Here is a 21,096-nt window from a genome sequence, read left to right on the forward strand (position 1 = left end):
TTGTCCTATTCGAGGGTTACTCGTCTAGACCTCAGATTGACATCTGGAATGAGTCTCTCAGCATCCTCAGACAATTGTGCTCATCATTGATCCATACAAGCACCCTCCCAACAAATAAGCATTACCATAGCCAGGCTTTTATTTTTTATTTTTGTCATACATTACATGTACAAAAGACATTTTGTTTAATAGGTGAAAAATGGACCTCTAAAATATATAGCATACATATATGATGTTGGATTGTTCTAACAAAATTAGGTGACATCTATTAGAAAATTTTAAAACACAATATTTTAATACATTGAAATTTTAAGAAGTAGCACAAAAATTAAAAAATGGCACATTCTAGGACTTTGGGAGGCTGATGCAAGAGGCTCACAAGTTCAAACCAGCCTTATCAACTTAGCAAAGGTCTAAGTAACTCAGCTAGGAGACCCTATCTCTAAATAAATATTTTAAAAGGGCTGGGATGTACTCCTAGTTTCAATTCCTGGTACCAAAAACAAACAAATAAATAAATAGCATGATTATACTACAAATGTGAGGAGAAACATCTATGTTTTCATTGTTCCAGATATACAATAAATATATAGTACATTTAAATTTCACTATAAGATCACTTAAAACAAAAAAAAAGTATGTCAGATATTCACCAAAATTATTCATGCTACTTCAAAAATAAATTTTCAAAGGGAAGAAACAATAATAATGATTCTTTAAACAATGAAGGAATACCCATGGGGAAAATTATTATCATAAAATTATTCTCCATCAAGCCTCTGAAATTAGGAACTCAGAAGCCTTCAAGTTGTGACATTATTGGCCATAGTACATAAAAAAAATTTTTAAAGTACCACAGCAATTGCTCACCTCTCTTCCCTGAAGCACTCTAACATGTTATATATTTTGACCTGCAGGAAAATATCATGAAGAAAACAAATCAGATCAAAAAATACAAGAAATTCATTAATAAAATAACAATAATGAATTCCATGGTAGTTATCATTAACAGTGGTTATTTGCAAACAAGTCAGACAATGTGAGGGGGAAAAAAAGAAGTGGGTCACATTAGATTGGGTAGAAAGAAGTGATGGAAGGGAGGGGGAGGAAAAGGGGGGAATGGAAGGACAGCAGAATAAAATAGACATTATTTTTGCTGTGGGTATATACATGACTGCATGACCAATGTAATTCTGCAACCTGTACACTCAGAAAAATGAGAAATTATATCCCATCTGATTCAAATGTATGATATGTCAAGATCACTGTACTGCCATGTGTAGCTAATAAAAAAATACACAATTCAATTAAGTATTTCAGGAGAAACATGAATATATTAGCCCAGGACTCTAAAGAATAGATATTTCAAGATGAACTACAGAACTCAAAAGTGTTATAAACACATCAATATATTTGGTGGTTTTCCTCTTCTCTGCTATCTCCTAGCCTGGTTCAGGAAGGAGGAGTGGGCTTAAAGACAAACCATGAAAGTATTTATCAAGAAACATAAATACGGTATATGCTATTTATAAAAAACCACCTGAAATATAATGATGTAAGTTGGTTAAAGCCCCTTCAGCATGGGATGCAGATGTAGCTCAAGTGTAGAAGACTTGTCTAGTACACATGAGGCCCTGAGTTCTAGCCCCACTATCATCCATACACCCCCACACAAAGAAATAAAATGTAGTAGAAAGATTTATCATGCAAACATAAGTTAAAAGGAAGATAAAGTAGCAAAGAAAGGAAAAAATGAGGAATATTTTCTGTATCCCTTCTCCAAGAAGATAAAAGTCATGAATCTGAATACAACCAACAATAGCTTCAATGAGAAAGAAGCAAAAAGTAGAAGTGATTATCTACAATTTCATATGGATCCTATAACATTCTTCTTTCAGTAATCAATAGTGTGAGTATACAGAAAATCCATAAAAATCCATAAACAACTGAACAAAACCACAACAAATGATCTGACATTCATAGCACATTCTATGCAACAACAGTGGAATATAATAAACATATTTTAAATTCACATGAACATTCACCATGATAGAGCCTATCCTGGGCCATAATGCACACATTAATGAATTTTTAATGCTTGAAGTTTACAAAGTGCATTTTCTAATCAAAATTAAAGAGTAAATGAAAACAGAAAATTGGAAAACCATGCAAAGACTGGCAGTTAATATAATCTAAATAAGCCATGTGGTTTAAAGATATCTCATGGTAAATTAGAAAATATTCTGAATTAAACATAAATGAAAATACACTATGTTAAAATTCATGAGATGCATCTAAAGCAGTGCTTAGAGGGATGTTTATATAGCTAAAACCCTAATATTGGGGGGTGGGAGGTTTAAAAAAAAACTACAACTTCCAAAATAAGATTCAGGCACATTCTTTCAAAGGGTACTTTTGCCCTTTAAAAGGAACACAAGCTTTTACATATAAAAGAAGTAAATGTTATTTTCCTGTGAGATAAGACCTAGAGAAAACAGCCTATTTATTCACATACAGACAAAAGAATGGTAGAGATGGCATCAGATATTAAGCCCAAAGAATGATCCACTGAAGTTTTTACATAAATATTATAAAAAATAAATTTATTTCTGTGACAAAATTCCACTGAACTAACTTATCTTACTATTCTGGAGTGCAAATATATAATGCACTTGTTTTATATATCCTTTCTGGATCTTAAGAAATGTTTAAGGACAAGGAAATATTTTGTATTCAAATCAACATTAATTATATGCCATTTCAAACAAAAGCAAAAATTTGTAAGGATTATTAGATTCATAATGATTGGACAACCAGATGTGAGGCAAAGGAATGTTTATGACTTCATTTTTAAATTTGTTTCTACAATAAGAATATTTAATAGAATAGTAATATCTAATTATTCATTGTACATAGATTATTGTCTGCCTTTAAATATGGAAGAAATGATCTAAAATGTTTAATTCTCTTTCAAAATGACAAACATACTAACCATAATCTTACCCTAAGAGAACTGAAAATATATATACAAAAATTTCCGCATAAATTCCAAGCAGGGATATTTATCATAATCAGAAACTGGAACAACCCAAGTGTCCATTCACTAATGAATAAATAAATGTATGGCATATCTATATAATAGAATACTATTCACCCATCAAAAGGAACCGAGTTCAGGGGCTGGGAATGTGGCTCAAGAGGTAATGCGCTCACCTGGCATGGGCGAGGTGCTGGGTTCGATCCTCAACACCACATAAAAGTTAAATATTGTGTCCATCTAGAACTAAAAAATAAATATTAAAAAAAGGAACCGAGTTCATATACAAAGTTTGACACAAGCAAACCTGGAAAAAAATATGTGAAATAATCCACGGCAAAAAATTTTCCTTTAATGTAAATTTCTCAAATGCTGATACATACAATGGCAACTAGAATCAAAGTATTTGGGCATTTATTCCACACTTAATATACTGTGAATATACAAAAGTGTTTGGAGCCATTTTCTCAAACAATTCCTCTAGTTACATTATCTTTTATATTATTTTGATCTAATTTCAGATTTCAGAATTTGACCCATAATTTCTGGATAATTTTCACCTGAATAATATTTTCTAGTATTTTACTACATATAGTTCCATCTCTCTCTTCTCACATTCTCTAGAATTTCTTTCAAAAATATGTACATGCATCTATCATTTTATCTAAACAACTTCAAAATTCTAGCTATGATATACCTCTGACCTCCTTGTTACAAAGCCTTAATATCATTATCTAAGTTAAACATTTACATCATACTATAATGACAGACTTTCTTCAAATTTGTCCAATTCTTTTCTATCCTTTATAGAAATCCTGAATCAATATTGCATTCAATTCTATTTAGTGTGAAATAATCTAGATAATTTACTCAGCAATATTAATGTTTGTCGACTAAGAGTAGAATGTCACTGAATTTGGGTCTGATGTTTCCTCACAAGTATATTCAGTTTATGTCAGTGATACCACAGAAATAAAACTGGGTTCTTCTCAATAAATCCAAATGTAATGTATCACCAATGTTTCTATTGTTGGTTGTATCACACATAACTTCTTTATTCAGGTAGTGTCTATCAGGTATTTTACCATGAAATTACTATTTTCCTTTTATAACTTTGTAAATTACCTCATGGAGCAGATAATTGCATACTATGGAAATATCCTGTGATTCCTCAAATTTCCTTGCAAATTTTAGCTTCCTTTGATGGTTCCTAAATGAAAAACTTATGCTTCTTACCAAATATTGATTTAAAAAGAAAAAAAAAAAAAACCTCTATTATTTCCTTTGTAATTGAGGGCTTTCTATTATTAAGACAGCTTTATCTTCTACCCTACTTATTAACTCATTCACGTTAATTTAAAAATACTATAAACATCTTACCACCATTAACCACTTTTTCATCCTTCAAGAGGTTTACGGTATCCAAATATCCCGAAATGGTATCAGTGAAAACCAAAGGTGGTTCACTGTTTCTGTCCAATGATCCTTCTTGAGGGATGAAGTTTCACCCATCTCTGACTGCTTTCTCTTTCTATATTCATCTTCCTTCTCTGTTATTCTCAATGTTCCAGAGCCCCAACTGCAAAAATCTTATACAATCAATCTCCCTCCCGTGTTCATATACCAGAAAATAAAAAGGTGGAGTAACAATAGCATAGCACAATCTTTCCATTACAAATTAGTCAAAGTTTTAAATATATTTCAATAACTGTTGTGACACAGTGAAACAAAATTTCTGTCATTATTCCAGTATGTTTAGTTAAAATCAGAGAACTGCTAAGTAATACAAATGAGAAAACAAAGCGTTGACATTACAAAAGGGTTAGAATGAACGAAGATAACTGAGGAAAAGTGAACTAATTATAGAACACATTTTCAAATGTGTTTAGACCCTAGAACATAGGTTCATAAATTACATTTGGAAAAAAATCCCAACAGGAGTGTTATGACATTAAAGTCTACATTAGCTGTCAATTATTTCTTTTAATTTTTTTTAAAGAGAGAGAGAGAGAGAGAGAATTTTTTAATATTTATTTATTTATGTTTTAGTTTTGGCGGACACAACATCTTTGTTTATATGTGGTGCTGAGGATTGAACCCGGGCCACACTCATGCCAGGCGAGCGCGCTACCGCTTGAGCCACATCCCCAGCCCTCAATTATTTCTTTACTCAGGAATTCCCAATGGCCTTTTTGTTGTTTTTGACCTTGTTTATAGCTTGAGATAACCTATCTTTAGGTCTAATCAAAAGTCAGTTCCCTTCAGTTAGTGGCTTCTTTTTGATTTGCCACTTTTCTTTGGATTTTAATCTTCAATCCCATAGTATTTCAGAATTTTGGCCCCAGAAACACAGTATTCCATATCCTAGATAATGGCGCCCTATATTTCTAGAGGTCGAACCTCATAAAAGTTTATACCATGGGATTTTTTAAAAACCATGTCTTCTTTACCAGTTTCTCCTGTACTTTGAATATCCCAACACTTTAATCCTGAGAATCTGCACTTAACATTGAGCATTAGAGACACAGAGAAAATGAAAATCACCTCTGACACATACATTCTTCCACAAAGCATGGTTTTGATCAACACATTAGGAAATTATGTTTAAATATTATCATTTAAAAGTTGTGACAACTACAAATTTTTATTATCATTCAAATGTTGTCCATCTTTCTTTCTTCCTTTTTTGATGAAGAAAAATATACTATAGTCACTGTTCAAGGAGGAGTGATAACATGAATGCTGCTGAGAGACAACATTATGATTTTAACTGGGCTAAATGGGAAAAGAAACAGGTAAGATTAGAAACTAATTACTTAGGAACCTTGCAGATGAAATTTGGAAGAAACAGGTTCAATTGTGAAATTTAATTAGTTACCAGATGTAACTAAAAAAGTTTTACATTACTGCTATACCTTACATAGTGCTTGTTTACATTGTTTTAAACAATGACGTTGGTATATGATAGTTAATTATATCACTTTCTTATGAATAGATTTCCCCAAAGTAGCTAAAAATACTTTTCTTGAAAATAAAATGCAAAATTACTCTAGGATATTTTTAGCGTGTAGTTACATTAAGTTGATTTTCTTTCAATTGAACCAATGCTGTAGTTCAAGGATTTTTAAACTCTAGTCCACAGGCTGCTATTGTAAATAAAGTTTTATTAGAATACAGTTTCAGCATGTTTATTCAATAATATATTATCTACGACTGTGTTCATAATATAACAGCAGGGTAGATTAGGTGCAATAGAGATTAGAAGATATTCAAAACTTAAAATGTTAATTTGGTCCTTTGTAGAAAATTTTCCAATACATGATCTAGTTTAACAAAGGCTTGGGTGATCATATAACTTAAACTGAGCTTTAAAATATGGAAGGATAGACCTGGGGTTGTAGCGCAGTGGTAGAATGTTTGCCTTGCATGTGTGAGGCCATGGTTCAATCCTCAGTGCCACATAAAAATAAATAAAGATATTGTGTCCATCTACAAATAAAAAATATTTTTTAAAAACTATGGAAGAATAGGAGAACTGAAAAGACAGAGCCATCATTTTTACACTAAGATTTCTCATGTCAAGACAACACAGGCCGGGCCTGGTGGTGCACGCCTGTAATCCCAATGGCTAGGGGGGCTGAAGCAGGAGGATCGCGAGTTGAAAGCCTCAGCAACTAGGAGTCACTATGCAACTCAGTGAGACACTGCCTTTAAATAAAATACAAAATAGGGCTGGAGATGTGGCTCAGTGTTGAGTGCCCCTGAGTTCAATCCCTGATAACACCCCTCCCCGCAAAAAAGACAACACAGGACACATCTCTATTTTGCTTTTACAGATTGAGCATAGAAACAAGGCCAGACTTCCTGTTCTGCACAGTCCCTGAATTTATTTGACAGAGAGAGAGAGAGAGAGAGAGAATTTTTTAATATTTATTTTTTAGTTATTGGCAGACACAACATCTTTGTTTGTATGTGGTGCTGAGGATCGAACCCGGGCCGCACACATGCCAGACGAGCGCACTACCACTTGAGCCACATCCCCAGAACACAGTCCATGAATTTGTCCCTGAATTTGTTCTCGTGGGTCCCCAAGCTTTCTTTTTCTATAAAACATCACCTCACAAGCCACTGTCATCGATGTCCTCTTACATGGGGTTGACTCTTCGCTCTCCATTGCTATGCACTCCTACCTCTCATGACCAATGACAAAGATAGATGATAGACAACAAATGAAGATAGATGATAGATAACAGATGACAAAATATTTCTTAGAAATTTAAATGGGTAAAAATAGACATAACAAGACCAAACAGGTTTTTTTTCTAATAACTGAACACTTTTTGTTTCACAGAAGCTTATTTATCTTATCTCAATTGGAAAAATGTTTCTGAATTTCTCCCATGACCATAGAAAGACAGTAACTATCTTTTAGTGATGGTAAACATCATTAAACTATGATAGCTTCCTTTTCTTACTGACATGTGGGAATTATTACAAAAGTGAACTATTCAAACCAAACAGATACAGTCACAAGATAAATGTTATCTTCCCCCTCAATTCAGAGGTTGTGAGGTATCTATGTCCCACTAATCTTTAATTAAAAGATACAATTTTAAGAGCTGGACCAATGGTATATTAAAAAAATATATATCAAATGTCTATCACACAATTTACCAAATAATCCCTAGCTAACATTAACTGTTTTTAATATATTAAATGAAAACTATTTCTATCATCAATTCTCTCCTAATGTTTTACCCTACTTTTTTCTATAAACAGTCATCTATTTACTCCCTAACTCATTCTTTCACTATAAATAACATGAAGGCCAAAATTAGCTATTTAAGAATATGGAATGACTAGTTTCTATATGACTTTCCAGAATAAGGGAAAATTATAAACAAAACCAATTCCTTGTCAAAGAAGATCATTTTATTTAAAAAAAAGTAAAACAGAAAAGCAACACAAAAACTATTTAGTTAATAACTTTTCATAACTAATCTTTGTTAAATTATCTATCACATTCTGCTATACCAGCCAAAATGTCTGTTTTATCTATTTGCTACAACTACTCAAAGAAAGAAATGGTTACATTTTGCCTTTTAGCTTTACACAAAAGCCACTCACCTCCGATGACCAGGGTTATCTACCACATATATCTATATCAATTATTCTCCCTTCTGAAACAATCTAAACAGATCAGAGCTCAATCCTTATGGAGGAAGTCATAAAAGCAGCTTTCTGAAACAATACATTGGTTATGGAAAAGTACACCTAAGCTACATTAGCTTTATGTGTTATGGGAAAAGAATATTTTCATCGACTTTTTGGGATTTTCAACTTGCATAGTTAAGAGTATTTTGGAGAAAGTTCTCATTATTTTAAAATGGTAAAAGTAGAACTAATGTTGAAGAATGGTTGAGAAAGGTTACCAGTAGCCCAAATTTATCACCTAGAATTTCTAATAATATCTCTAAGACAAACTGAAACACACTACACAGTGAAGTCAATGCTACATCTGTTTGTTGTTGTTTACAGTTATCTATTTTGGGATTATCTTGGTATGATGTCCAGACTGTTCCTGAACTCCTGGGCTCAAAAATCCTCCTGCCCAACAATCCTCCTGCCAAACAGTCCTCCTAAGAGTAGCTGGGACTGCAGGCATATACCACAATGCCCAGCCTTCCATCTGGTTTTTGTGAATGAAAAATAGATTTCATATTCATACCAAGGGATTATTTCCAAGTAAATACAAAATTTTTCCTAGGTGAAACACAAAACTGGCAGATCTTGAAAATATGCAACTTGTAAGAATAGGTGTTTTCAAAAACAAACAGGGCTTGGGATTGGTAGAACTCTCACCTAGCATGTGAGAAGTTCTGGGTTCAGTCCCAAGTACTACCCAACCAAACAAACAAAACAAAGACTCCTACAGAAATTTCAGCATGTGGCCATTATATAGAAATGTCTGCGAAAAGCAGAGAAGTTTCATGTAGGTTTTTACTTGTACATTTTTGTCTCAGGAATTCCAATTTTTCATATCAGGTAACACACAGGTATGACTACTGGTAATGGAGGTACCAAGTATCTGTAATCAAATTAAACTCTTCACAGATATCCACAATAAACTCCAGATGGAATAAAAAAACAACTGTCCAGGGTTGGGGTTGTGGCTCAGTGGTAGAGTCCTTACCTTGCACACATTAGGCACTGGGTTCCATCTTCAGCACAACATAAATAAATAAGTAAAACAAAGGTATTGTTTCTATGTTCCGAAATAATAATAACTGCCTAAAGACACTGGAAAGTGACCACATAGAAGTAGAAACTTGAGTGTTTGCTTGTAGAAAAGGAATTTCTCTCAGGATCTTTCCTTTTTGTTCATTGCCCTTTACCTAAAGGTATAGAAGCTAAAGGGTAAAACAAAAGTACCATAGAGTAGAGAACCAAAAGGGAGGGCCTCAAATTCTGTGTATAAGTGCTGGTAAAATTCTAGGCTGACCACTGAACTGTCCATAGCGTAGGAGAGATTCCAAATAGCCTAATCAGGATGAAAAGAATTGGAAAAAATATTCTGCTATTTCACACCACAGAAACTAGAGTTTCACACCACAGAAATTATAATTTAAATCCAGCTAAGGTAACTGCTTGTATTAAAAAAATCAATAAAATTACCAATATTCTTTACACATATAGTTCTCAATAAGAAAGATGGAATGGGGATGGGCAGTTTTCCACAAGGGAACCTTTGGAAATGCCTACACTTCTTTGGTCGTTTCAATGCTATAAATAAGTGGAAAAGAAAAGCTCACAATATGAACACATAGTTGGTAGAGCCAGGGAAGCTACTGAATAGCCTTCAATGCATATCATCACACACACACACACACACACAAACACACACACACACACACACAAATGATGTTCAAAATGTCAATATTGCCCAGGACATTAGAATTTAATTTTTTATAACACTTTTACAATATTCAAGTTATAATCCAAAATTATTAGAAAGACAGAGAAACATAATCCATATTCCAATAAAAGGACATCAAATAAAACTAACCTTTCAACTCTCCAAATATTGAAATTTTTAAAAAGCCATTACATTTATGCTAAAGACATGAAGGAAAAAATCATGCTATAGCACATGAATGAAATTATCTTATCTGTTATAATAGAACATATATATTTTTAAATTCCTGAACTAAAAATAAATTACCTGAAATAAAATATTCACAGAGAAAATTGGGAAGAGTAAACACAAAACATATTAGAAGAAATTCTTGAAACTGAAAATCAGTAAAAATAAGATTACATAAAGAATTTTAGAAATCTATGAAAAAAATCAGAATAAAATACATGTAAAAATTGGAGACTCAAGGGAAAGAAAAAAGACTGAAAAGATTATTTTATAAGTGGATGAAATTTCTTTACATTTGGTGTAGGACATAAGTTAACAGATTAAAGAAGTTAACCAAATGACAAAACAATACAAAGAAAATCACACTGATCACATCATTGTCAGAAAACGATCAATACCACAGATACTGAGAAAATCCTGACTCAAGTGAAGAGTTAAAAAGGCACAGTGATGTAAACAGAAACAAGAATTCAAACATTAACTGACCAATCAAAATCAACGGAGAACAAAAAAATTATCTTTAAAGTGCTAAAAAATGTAAACCATAATTCTGTATTCAGTAACAATATCTTTCAATAAAGAGAACAACGACAAGATAAATTTGAGTAAAAGACGAAAGACACATTTACACCAACAAATAATTATCTTGGGTAGTCCTACAAGAAATGCTTAAGAAATTTCTTGAAACAGAATAATAATCAGAAAAGACACTGATTAGGGTTTAAGTAAATGTGGGGAAATTGGAAAACTATGTTAGAGTGAAGGAAAAAATTATGACTAATAAGGAAGGTTCAAAACTAGGCATTCAGATTCATCAAGCATGTCAAACGAAAGTATTACCAACTGACATAGAAACTAAGCCCTTTCATTTCCACTGGCAACATAGCAGATTGTTTTCCTGATATTTGCAGTAAATCCAAAGACAGACCCATACAAAGTATCATCAGTGGTAACCATTTCCCTTCTCTGCAAGGGTTACCAAAAATTGTGCCATAGGTAAAACTTACACAACATTCACATAGAACAGACCAAAAAAGCAGTCACCAGACAGAAAATGTTTTCTACTTTTCCAAATTTGGACATTTCTAGTTTTTTCCCCCTACCACTTACTTGAAAATAAGGATCATAATCATTATCTGTATTTTATATCTCACAGAAAAAAATTTCACCTGTTTCTCTGCAACACTGTCAAACATAACAGATTCTCAAGTATCTCAAATAATACTGCAGGTCTATCAGAACACCATATTTGACCACAGAGATGTTACACTGCATAATCATCAAAGCTTGTTTTTTCAGTCCAAAAACTACTTTATAACCTTTCATTATATAATCATCACATACATAAGTCTGCTCATTGTGCTACTAAAAGAGTAAACAGAGCAACAAATCATTGCGGTGAAATATTATCAGTATCTCTCCTTTATTCCTATATCTTTCATTATTTGTGATCACTTATTCATTCCTTCACAAATTTGCTCATTCCACAAAATTTAATGAAACTTTTTGAAATTTTAGAATAAGATAATAGAAATTTAAAATATCCCTTTCAAGTAGGAGCTCATTATATTTATTTTGGGAAAAGGAGACAAAACAGTAGACATAAAATGAATCAAAATTGGCATGTGTATTCCTAAGTATATAGAGTTTTTGAGAGCCTAAGTTGGGGATTCAAAGCAAACAGAACTGAATATATGTAGCCAGTTACATTAAGGCATATGTATCAACTGTATGTAACACTCATCCCACTGCAAATATATCATCTGAGGACAAATCCATTCAGATCTTTACTAAGATACAGGGTGAATAAGAGGGAGAATCACAGATAGTATTATCAATGGAAAAAAAACATGAATCAACAAGATGATTTAACAAGATGTGGATGAATCTGACAATACTCCAAATTAAACAAACAGCTTTACTTTTTCTAATGATAATAAAGTCAGAAGATATGTTAATCTTACTCAAAAAAGCTGGTGAGAGGTCACTAGGTGAGGAGGGCAGGAAGGCACACATCCTATTTATCTAAGGACTCAATGACCTTCTAAAATTTTCAATATTACCAAAGCATCTCATGGTATAAAGGCTTTCCTTCCCCCCTACTCCTACCCCCCAAGGAATTTAATACAAAGGGGTTTTACCACTGAGTTATTTATAATATAATATATAAAAATATTTTATATTTTATTTTTTATTATTTTGAGATGGGTTCACACTGTAACTCAGGATCTTGCTAAATTGCTGAGGCTGGACCCGAAATTTCCATCCTTCTATCTCAGCTTCCAAAAGGCAAAAATATTCGTCTTCTAAGCTTTCTGAACTTAACAATAGTAAAGGAAAAGTTTCTTCTTATTTTCTTTTTGGGCTCTATTGTTCTCTTATTTATTTAAAACATATTCTTCCCATCTGTAATAAATCCATAGACATTTCTTCAGCACCCTTGAATAGTACATGAGTGAACTGGGTTACAAAAATGAAAATAAACTCCTTTGGGGAAACATCCATAATACTTAGTAGGATGATACATGGGTACCTAAAGGAATAAAATTTAAAAATTAAAAAGGTCAAAATATAGCAATATGCATATATTATTACGGAACCACTGAACAGTCTGACTGAAGTTGGCCACACAGATTGTACTCTATCAATCCATCTAATAATTGAGATTTATTAGTCAATAACTATATTCTACAATGTAATTCATCCTAATTGAATAGTTTTTCCACAAAATAGCTCTTATCTTTAAAGGAAGATTTTTAAATAGAAAAGTATAAAATATGGAGAAAAATGAATTCTTCCTAGGGAGTGATTAAACATAGAGAGAGCACTAGCTGGGAGCAGTAGCACATGCCTGTAATCCTAGCAGGTAAGGAGGCTAAGGCAGGAGGATCATGAGTTCAAAGCCAGTCTGAGCAAAAGAGAGGTACTAAGCAACTCAGTGAGACCACTATAGCTCAGTGGTTGAGTGCCTCTGAGTTCTATCTCCAGTACCAAAAAGAGAGGGGGGGGACTACTATTATGTATATTGAATTGGGGGGCATACCGGATATTGAACTCAGGGGCACTCAACCACTGAGCCACACCCCTAGCCCTATTTTGTATTTTATTAGAGACAGGGTTCTCAGCACCTTGCTAAATTGCTAAGACTGGCTTTGAACTAGCGATCCTCCTGCCTCAGCCTCCAGAACCACTGGGATTATAGGTGTGCACCACTGGGCCCAGCCTGTATATTGAATTTTTCTAGATTAAAATGTGTACATAAGACCTCCTTCTCAGGATTGTTTTTATTTGAGAGCACACTGTGAAAAAAGATAATAATGGTACATGCCATAAAAACAGCAAAGAAAACAGGGGTTGTCTTCTACTCCAACTATCAATGCAGATTTTAAATCAATCCCTCATTTTCACCATAAAAGGTCAATGTAGATGCTGAGTCTCTTAACATCATGATCTATTTTTGCATAGATAGTCTGAGAATCTATGAGTCCCTCAGTGATGCCATAAAATCCCTCCTAGAAAAATTAAATGATTATGTTATACTAAGCAATCATAAATCCTTCTTTTCCTCACCCTTTAAGTATCTGGAGCTCATTCATCAAAATTTCACTTCTTCTCTGAATTCTTGTAATCTCAGTTACTCAGGAGGGAAAGAAAGAAAGATTACAAATTTCAGGCCAGCCGTGGCAATTTAGCAAGTCTCTGTCTCAGTAACAACATTTTTAAAAGGGCTGGAGATACAGCTTACTTCTTAACCAGCACACAAATCACTCATTCATGGTCTATACAACTAGTTTAGTCAACACAATTCCTAAATTAAATATCTGCTAGGTGTGATTTGCTCTAAATAAACAATTAAATGTAAATTGGAAAATATCCCTGTCAATTGGAGCTCATTATTCTAGTGTGTTAAGTAGAAAATAGAGCAATAAAATAAAATCTGACAGCTGAAATTTCATTTGCATAAAGCATGTTACAGATTAATTAAATAGTGCAAATCTAACAGACTGGGCAAAGTATTTCCTTGGACTTGTCTCTATCCTCTCAGTGTACAATAAATTTTTGCACGTGGAGTTAATACATTTTCTGAATCACCTGGAAAACAACAACTTCTACAGTCATATCTTCTCCTCGACTTTAGTGATGCTGTTGCCATTGCTATTGTCCTCTGGAACTACAATAGAAAATTTAGGCTCAATTCACTTTCACTTTGCACTGCAACTCTTTCCTTCAAAATTCTATCTTCTGTTGATTCTCTCTTGCTTGACTCCCTAAATTCCTACCACCATCATTTCTCCATTCCTTTTGCAGTTTTTGTCATTGGTAGTTACTTTTTCTTATATTTGACTTCTCACCGATTACCTCCTCCAAATATCTTAGTTGAACATCCCACAAAAGTCAAAAATCTCTGAACCATTCAGCATTTTTGCCTAACTAAAATATTCTAGAATGGTCAATAGTACAGAAGACAGAAACAACAGAAGCGTGAACTCAAATATAAAAGCTGTACAAAGATTGTTATTGGAATACTAGAGTATTATGAAGAAATCTATTTCTATCCTGCATATATATAATTAAAAGGATCTCAATTTGTAAAACTAGGTTGTGTTTTTGCTATATTCACATACTGATTTGTGTAAGCAGCTCACAAAGTATAAATACACACCTGACTATGCTGGGCTTACATTAGTAACATACTACAGTACAAGGTATCCTTCAAACATGGCCTTGCCAATATGAAAGGCAATATACCTCTTATCCCAACATAGCACTTTCACCTAAAAACAATGATATTCTCTATATATCCAAACAAAATTATGTCTTTCAATGAAATCCAAAAAGCCAATGCTACCTCATTCATTTTTTAATATCATTCTTCATTTATCTTCAGGGAAATAGCATTTTCTTTGTTTTCATTATAAGCCTGGGCATTCTTTTCTATAGATCCTCTTAGCTTTCTCAATAACTACACACTAGAGTGTACCTAAAGACAGTCTCAGACAAATATATTCCTTCTCTCACATACATTGTCTTCAGATATTATCCTTTCCAATAGCCACGAGAAAGAAATCAAATGTATTAGCTCTATTTCCTAAATATCCTGAGTATAAACTTCCTATTTCCATCTTAAAAATCAAAATCTTAACCTATGGGCTTAATACAGATCTAAAACTATCAAAATTTATCTCTTTTTAAAAGAGGCACTCTGAGAAAACCAACCTTCTCCTTCAGAACTGTAAGAGTAAACAATGTTTTCATTTACTATCTTGAGTCTTAAATGACAAGAGTACTGTTTGCATCCACTCCTCATCTTTTCACATTCCATGTTTGGACTAGAAAGACTCTCAAAATACACTGAAGCAACCAAATACATCACAGTTCAAGAGTATTGAGATAACCATAAACTTCCCTTTGTAATTACTGTTTATATGTAGACATCTATAATGAGCTTTGTCATACTTAACTTGTTGAAAATAGCTATTAAATGAGGCAATTCTTAGTACTAATTCTTACATTAGTACTGACATGAGAACATTCTATCTTTAAAAATCTCAACTGGAAATTATGGGAAGAAAGAAACTTTTAGGATTCACAATTCTGTAAGTAATTTATAAATTTAAAATGCCATTATCTTGTCTAAAAATAAAAACAAACATAAAATGATAATTTAATAATACTTTGTGACAAACCATGTGGAACAACATACAACAGATTATTTCAAACCATCCAATAAACATGAAAATGGTATTTTTAACCAATGATTGTGTCACTTGGAATTAACACATGTCCTATCCTTGTCAATTATTTTAGTGCAAATGATTTATCAAAGAGTAATAAAGCTCAAAAAGTATAAGGAAGTGTTAGAGGTTACACTCAAGTTTTGTTGGTCTATGTCTTCTCCCACTAAAAGGAAGAAACTCTACCTTGATTGGTGAGATTTCACAGTATTCACTGAGTGACACTTTTATTTTTATTATTATTATTTTACCACACCAGGATACACCCTGACATTGTCACAAAGGTATGGGACTAAAACCTCTCTAATTCAGTCCCAGAACTTATTCCCATCCCTGCTCTCCTGCCTCCACTCCACAATCTCACTTGAATCCATTTACAGTTTACCTTTTTAAAAAATTAGCGTCCTATGTCCTGATGCCAGGACTCACTGTGCAACTTCCATGCATGTACATTTTAAGTTCACTCAGATACATTCCACTGTACTTCTCTTTTCTTGTCCCTTCCTCTTCCTCATTCCCCTTAATATACTCTACTGATCTTTCCTTTATTTTGGTGAAATTCCCTCTCCTCCTCCCCGCTTATTTAGGATTTCTTAATGGAAACTTTCTGTGTTCTATGGTCACCAACAAGTAGAGTCCTTCTTTCTATCCTCACTTCAAGTTCATAGGCTGATAAGATGAACAGATACAATTATGTTTATTCCTTGCCCTTATCTCCAGGGTAAAGATTTCAGGATTCTACTGAGATTTGAAATTGAGATAGAAACTGAATTCCTCTGTTTGTCCTAGTAATACAAAGTATACTGTAATGCAGTTTTTATTACCAATGGAGAGGAAAGTTAAAAGTAATGTGCTTTCCTGTGATGATTTCCTTAATTTTTAAAAAAATTCCTTCATTTTAGGAAATTTGAGACATTACAGTATTAAGAATATCTCTCCCCTTTCCATTCTCTTTCTCACAGTGCTGGGGATTGAACCCAAGGTCTGCATGTGAGGCAGGGACTCCATTACCTAGCCCTGAGGCTGACTTTCTGAATTTAGTAATAAAACCATCTTAAATATTCCCCAGTATCACTATAGAGGAGGAATTGTTTTTGTCAGGTGGGTATTAAACTTTCAAGAATCCGTTATCACATTATAGTAAAAGTAGCAATACTTTATAAAACAGTATCAAACTCCCTAAATTCCTTGGTGAATTCTTTATTTGTTTTTCATTTCTTAGATGACACATTCTTTTACTACTAATTTGTCTATTTATTTGTGCATTCATTTGACTATGCTTCATTTGTTTATCATCAGTAATTCTGACCCTATTTCTATTTTCTCCTTCAAAATATTGAATGCATAATATTTACTAAGCCTCTTTCCATTAAAGAAGTACAAAATAGATACAGAAATCAGGAAACTTTGAATCATCAATTTCGATCAAAGCCTTAGGTCATGTTCAAACCTCCATAAGTCTACAACATGGATTCAAAATTTATAAAATGATAATGGCATTCCATTAATACTAGATGACCTATACTTTTATACAATAAAACAAATTTTGAAACACACATAATAAGAATGATTAAGACAACTTAAATTAATCCAATTAAATCACTAATCAAAATGAAGAATATCTTAATTATGGAAACCTTCTTTAGTTAGCATTTTTAGTTGACTGCTGCTGTGTAGTTATAGAGAACACAGAACAAATTATGGGAATGTATGGGTTTTAACCAACATAGCCACTGCATCACAGTCACAGAGCATAAGAGGAACATGAAAAAGGCTAAGAAAGATAAGTGTTTATCTTTAGATAGCTCCTGGATGCAGGCCCTTCACTATTACTCTTGAATGTTCTACAGGGTTAAAGAAATTTAAAGTGACAAAAACAAAAACAGAAGTAACACTGTTGATTTATCACCTATACAGAATATAGCTATAGAGTGAATTTGGACCTAGACACCACTACCATGGCTTATAATGTGTTCCAGATTACTGAATACCCTGCAATAACAAAGGCATGCTGCATTCCCTGTCTGAAATTTATTTTTAAGAACCTGTTATTCCCCTCTACCATGTAACCATGTATGTTAACACCTAACTCTGGACTTCTGCATGTCACTCACATTCCATGCCAAAATTTTGACATAAACTCATTTGACTCTAAATGAAATCCATGGCACTCATACTGAATATCGCTCCCTTATTTTTTTGTTAACCATTTTTTATTAAAAACATTGTTGAATATTTCTGATAAGCCAGGAGATACAAACTTTTCCTTATGGTTGAATACAAAAACAACAACAAGAAAAACTTCAATTCATGAAAAGTTCAGAGTACTAACATTTTAATTTAAAAATTTGATGCTTAACAGAATATTTAGATAGTTTCAATATCTTCCTATACAATGTGTATGACAAACGAATAAATTTAAAGATGGAGAAGGCTAGGGGCCTCTAATTAAACCAAATGATTAAAGTTAACTTTACCAATAATGGGACAAAGTGTCAGTTTTCACTTCTGATGATACACTGAGTAAATTCTGAAATGTTCTTTCACAAAATGTATAATCTAAACCTTTTCATGAGGAAATTTCCAAATTTTAGGAAATTTTCTTAAAACCTATAAAACATTGTTTTACAATAAAAAATGCTATTATAGTTGATGAAAGACTTTAATTAAAGATGACTAAGGAGATAAAACATATGAATACCATACAGGATTCTTTTCTGAATCTCAGTAATGGGGAAAACTCTGTGAAAAAATGACAAAAACATCTGGTAAAACGAAAATATGGACTGTATATAATGTTTAAAAAGTTAACAGTTAAGAAAATACTTATGCTCTTAGAAAATTCTGAGTTCAGGGCAAAAAGAACATAATGTCTGCAACTAATATATACTTTTAAAAAATATCAACACTATGAATATACACACATAGAAGAGGGGAGAGAAGATGGGAAGGGAAAGGGAAGGACGAAGTTAGGAAGAGGAAGAAGGAGAACAATGCAGGAAAAAAATGTCAATCTGGAAGAAGTGTATAACGTTTCTCTATATGATTCTTTCAACACTAAATCTAAGATTATTTTTAAAATAAAAAGTTAAAATAAACAATGACATGCTATACTTATGAAGTTTATGAATCTCCAAGAAATGGCAAATATAGAAAAGTTTAATGTATTCTAGCTCCAACAATCAGGTTATTTCTTGGGCTTAGAGGAGAGGTAGAGTACTGTTTTTATTATAAACCACGAATATACATTAAGTCTTTAAATCCATGGCCACCATTTAAATTAGGTATATTATAAAAACATTACTTCATCTATAAAATTGACTAAAATTTAATGGTTGTTAATACTGGATCAAACACAAGGTTCTGTGAAAATTAGCCCTGATATTACACACTGGTCTGTGGTGCCCCAAAAAGCATTTTGAAAGTCAATTTCACAATACCTACTGAAACCAAAAGCATACACAATTGATGATCCAACAATGCCACACCTAGAAATATATTTTATAAAATTAGGAGTCAGACACATTAGAATATATGTTATTTATGTACATTACTGCATTGTATGTAGTACCAAAAATAAGAATTTAAAACTGTTAACCTATATTTCTCAAAATAGAGAAACAGATAAATCCATTGTCCTATGTACTTAGCATCCAATAAAAGGTCTGTAGGTGAACCATTTATTGATTTAGGAACATATCCATGATAAACAGAAAATTACAAAATAACATATTACCACAATGATCACACATTTATAAATAAATTGAGAATAAATTACACATAAGCTTACAAAAGCTTAGAAAAGTTATTGACTACTTTGTATGCCACAAATGGTTAATTCTTATGAAAACTGAGAAATAGGGTTGTAAGATGAAAGATGATGATCCCTTACTGCTACATATTATTGAATGATATTCATTCTTGGTGGCCACATTTCAATGTACTACAAGTTTAAGGGCAAAGGAGGCTAAGAAAAATAGATAACATTCAACTTAGCTTTAGAGCTAAAGTAGAGCCATATTCCACTCATGCATGTTATACCAAAATGAACCCCAAAATTACATATAACTACAATCCCCCAATAAAAACATAAAATGTTTATCTCTCCCATTTTTAAATTTCACATTTCATAAAGTTGAGATTTCAGAAAACTGACATGCAAAGAGATAATATTCCTTCTGGTTTCTGTATCTTCCTACCTTTACAATAAAATTAAACCTATGCTTTGGGCAGGGGACAGCAAGATATAGCCTGTAGTAGAAATCTGGCCCACCACCTATTCTTTGTAAGTACATTTTATTAGAATGCAGTAATATCCATTTGAATCAGTCATAGCTGCTTTCACATTAGTGGCAGAGTTGTATATTTGCAACAAACTGTAGGATTTATCAATTCTGTTCCATTACAATTTTGCCAGTCCCTAAAATAGAATAAAAATACCAGATTGTTAGGTATTTTTTGACTGGGTACATATTTTGATTCATGTAAAATAAAGTTGTATGATTAGAATACTGACCTTATATTAAGGAGACCATTCTGAATTTGTAATAATTTCAGATAGATTAATTTAACTTTGGAAATAAAAAAAGGAACTTCTCATCTTGTAAAATAAATGAGTATTGTAAAAGAAAATTAGTCAAACTTCATAAGAAAACTAAAAGAATAATATAATAAGAATGGAGATATAGATGACAATATATATTGTTGAGATTTTTAACATATTAAATCCTCTGTTGAAAAATTTAGTAGAGCTTGAAAGAAAGGGATTATCACAAAGTCTTAAAATTCTAGGAACATTTTTTACTGCTAATACTGGCATACAGAGAAAATATTATTGGATACCCCATGGTATATACCTATTTATTAAGACAGGTTGAGCAATACAGTTAATAGCTCCTGATGAACAGTACCATTTGTTCCAGAAGCAGATAATTAATATTTCAAATAATCTGTATTTTACATCGGCCTCCCTTAGGTGAAGCAGAAAACAAATGAAAATAAAGACAATAATGTTTTTTTACTTGAAATACAAAGAAGAGAATATTAGCTATATCAGTTAAATGATGGAATCACATATTCTACAAGATAGCATTACAACATGGTTCAAAATATCAGTTCAGGCATCTAGTATTCCCTTGTATTGTAACAGTTGTTTTGGCATTCACATCTTAGATTTGACC

At 32.6% G+C, this 21,096-nt stretch overlaps 1 long non-coding RNA gene and 1 other non-coding gene across 2 annotated transcripts in view; both read right to left on the reverse strand.

Moving 5' to 3' along the window:
• LOC124082351 (uncharacterized) overlaps window positions 1-21,096 on the reverse strand; it is a 66,589-nt gene that overhangs the window by 5,287 nt on the left and 40,206 nt on the right. Inside the window, exons 10-11 of the long non-coding RNA XR_006848331.2 lie at window positions 3,214-3,283; window positions 871-911 (exon numbers count right to left, since the gene is read on the reverse strand). This is a non-coding gene — a long non-coding RNA (uncharacterized LOC124082351). The remainder of the gene's footprint in view (window positions 1-870; window positions 912-3,213; window positions 3,284-21,096) is intronic.
• LOC124082401 (small nucleolar RNA SNORD109A) lies at window positions 27-93 on the reverse strand. The gene has a single exon (XR_006848360.1). It is a non-coding gene; the product is annotated as a small nucleolar RNA SNORD109A (small nucleolar RNA).

Source organism: Marmota monax, unplaced genomic scaffold (assembly GCF_021218885.2).
Source record: "Marmota monax isolate L192 unplaced genomic scaffold, Marmota_monax_Labrador192_F-V1.1 WCK01_AAM20220418_F8-fsc00179, whole genome shotgun sequence".
In the NCBI taxonomy this organism is placed as follows: Eukaryota; Metazoa; Chordata; class Mammalia; order Rodentia; family Sciuridae; genus Marmota; species Marmota monax.